The 3,195-nt window shown below is 39.7% G+C and overlaps 2 pseudogenes; one reads left to right on the forward strand and one right to left on the reverse strand.

Moving 5' to 3' along the window:
* Positions 1-928: 928 nt before the first annotated feature.
* On the reverse strand, positions 929-1,049 carry LOC135051505 (5S ribosomal RNA; annotated as a pseudogene).
* Positions 1,050-2,827: 1,778 nt separating this feature from the next.
* On the forward strand, positions 2,828-2,948 carry LOC135051506 (5S ribosomal RNA; annotated as a pseudogene).
* The last annotated feature ends 247 nt before the right edge of the window (positions 2,949-3,195 follow it).

Consider the following 3,195-nt stretch of genomic DNA (forward strand, 5'->3'; position numbering starts at 1 on the left):
TGAGGAATTGTTTGGGGATGGTCTCTCGAACCTCGTTTCCACAGCGACGGCTGGGAAGTCGACATTTTTACCCCATGTTCCCTCACAGCCAAAGAAAGCACCGTATTATCAGGTACAGTCCTTTCGGCCCCAGAAAGGCAAGTGGGTTAGAGGCGCGTCCTTTCTGCCCAGAGGCAGAGGTAGGGGGAAAAAGCTGCACCAAACAGCAAGTTCCCAGGAACAAAAGTCCTCTCCCGCTTCCTCTAAGTCCACCGCATGACGCTGGGGCTCCACAGGTGGATAGTTGAAGAAAAGAAAATTGGAAACCGCACTGGTGTAATAAGTGTATATGTATAATGATAACTATCTGTAATTAACTGATAATTAAATTCAAGGTTCAAATCCTCATTTTAGGAAGCAGATACATAAGGTAACACACTCCTTATTTTTGTGTATCAAAAAGCTGCCCATCAGTGGTGCTCCCCCGAGTCAGTTATTCTCAATGTAAACATGGAAAGAAGAAAAAAAGAAGACTCTTTTTGGGAAGCACTCCTATACAGATAATGTTGTATGACTGGATGTCACAATAGCTGACTAAAATACAATACTTTAATAATTCTCATTAAAATTAATTATTGAGGAGTTCAATGAGCGCCAATATTTGTTAAAATGGTGACATTGCGAAAATATAGAAAAATGTATATAGATTACAAGGTACAGATACCTAATATAAGCCGAGATGGGTATATCTGTGAATTTGTGAACAGACAAAACAACTGTAGGACAACCTGTGGTCAAAAAAATTGATCATTTAGTGTATATATATGACCATCATTTGAAAACTGCTGTACATCCCAAATGGGAATTGAATCCTAGCAGGTAGTTGAATCATAGGTCATAACCGAGATGTAAGTCAGTGCTCTATTTTAGTGACAGAAAGGGTGGCAAATATTTGCAGTACCAGGGTGTTCCTTGGTGGTCTCCCATCCAAGTACTTAAACCGGCCCTCCACTGCTTGGCTTCCAAGATCAGATGAGATTGGGCATCTCCAGTGGGGTATGACCGCAGACCTTATGCTTACCCTTGTCACGCTGTGTCCTAATTGGGCACAAATAAGAGCCGATTTGCGTAATTATGTGAACCACAGGTATCGAGGCAGCTGATTTGGTATAAGAAAAATCAAGAGTTTTTTTCTCAAAGATATAACACAAAGATATAACACAGAATTCAGATACCCATCTAAATTTTCACGGTTAAATCAGTCGCAGTACAAGTAGAAAAGACATCTATGCTGCACAGATATTTCATATGAATATCGGATATTCTAGATTATAATATTCTTTTAACTATGCAGAGAGGGAAACCTCCAAATTTGGTCTCCAAAAAAATCAATAGATGTATGAAAATACACCATGGATTGTGCAAAAAGTATATAACATAAGCAATGCAATCTCCAGCTCTAATGCCCCATCATGAATTATCTTTAGGCAATAGGAAAATAATAAAACAGACAATATACCATATATATCATCAGCTAGGTGTTTCAAAACAACATGGATTTCTGCATTACAAAGAGAGAAAACATTTGTGTGTTTGATAAGCTCCAAAAGATATTGGATGTATCTGCATCCGCTGTTTTGGTAGCAATATAGACCAAACTAAGAATGGCACTTGTTCACTTACTGGTGATGATTGACTGTCACTTAAGCATATGGTAGAGTGATCTGCCACGTGGATGTGAGTTTTTCGTGCACACAAAAGAAAAAGTGCATATATAAAAATATTACCTCATCCAGGTGTACATTCATTAAGCTATGTCCTACTTGTATAAGGGAGATGATAAGGGAGATCCTGATGTCTGGAAGGTGCTGGCCGCGTCTGCCCGCGTACTGCCCGCTGCTGTGCTCCGGCCGCACTGTTCTTCCTGTTAGGCTGGTTCCCGTAGCGACGAACTATGCCGTGATCGGCTAAGTTGCGGTCACGTGTGCGCACCACGTGACCGTGAGGTTGTTGCCTCTCCTCCTTCTTCCTGACGTACGTTTCGCAAGATAGCTTGGTCACAGGGCGTGACCAAGCTATCATCTCCCTTATACAAGTAGGACATAGCTTAATGAATGTACACCTGGATGAGGTAATATTTTTATATATGCACTTTTTCTTTTGTGTGCACGAAAAACTCACATCCACGTGGCAGATCACTCTACCATATGCTTAAGTGACAGTCAATCATCACCAGTAAGTGAACAAGTGCCATTCTTAGTTTGGTCTATATTGCTACCAAAACAGCGGATGCAGATACATCCAATATCTTTTGGAGCTTATCAAACACACAAATGTTTTCTCTCTTTGTAATGCAGAAATCCATGTTGTTTTGAAACACCTAGCTGATGATATATATGGTATATTGTCTGTTTCATTATTTTCCTATTGCCTAAAGATAATTCATGATGGGGCATTAGAGCTGGAGATTGCATTGCTTATGTTATATACTTTTTGCACAATCCATGGTGTATTTTCATACATCTATTGATTTTTTTGGAGACCAAATTTGGAGGTTTCCCTCTCTGCATAGTTAAAAGAATATTATAATCTAGAATATCCGATATTCATATGAAATATCTGTGCAGCATAGATGTCTTTTCTACTTGTACTGCGACTGATTTAACCGTGAAAATTTAGATGGGTATCTGAATTCTGTGTTATATCTTTGTGTTATATCTTTGAGAAAAAAACTCTTGATTTTTCTTATACCAAATCAGCTGCCTCGATACCTGTGGTTCACATAATTACGCAAATCGGCTCTTATTTGTGCCCAATTAGGACACAGCGTGACAAGGGTAAGCATAAGGTCTGCGGTCATACCCCACTGGAGATGCCCAATCTCATCTGATCTTGGAAGCCAAGCAGTGGAGGGCCGGTTTAAGTACTTGGATGGGAGACCACCAAGGAACACCCTGGTACTGCAAATATTTGCCACCCTTTCGGTCACTAAAATAGAGCACTGACTTACATCTCGGTTATGACCTATGATTCAACTACCTGCTAGGATTCAATTCCCATTTGGGATGTACAGCAGTTTTCAAATGATGGTCATATATATACACTAAATGATCAATTTTTTTGACCACAGGTTGTCCTACAGTTGTTTTGTCTGTTCACAAATTCACAGATATACCCATCTCGGCTTATATTAGGTATCTGTACCTTGTAATCTAT

This window comes from Pseudophryne corroboree, chromosome 2 (genome assembly GCF_028390025.1).
Source record: "Pseudophryne corroboree isolate aPseCor3 chromosome 2, aPseCor3.hap2, whole genome shotgun sequence".
Classification (NCBI taxonomy): Eukaryota; Metazoa; Chordata; class Amphibia; order Anura; family Myobatrachidae; genus Pseudophryne; species Pseudophryne corroboree.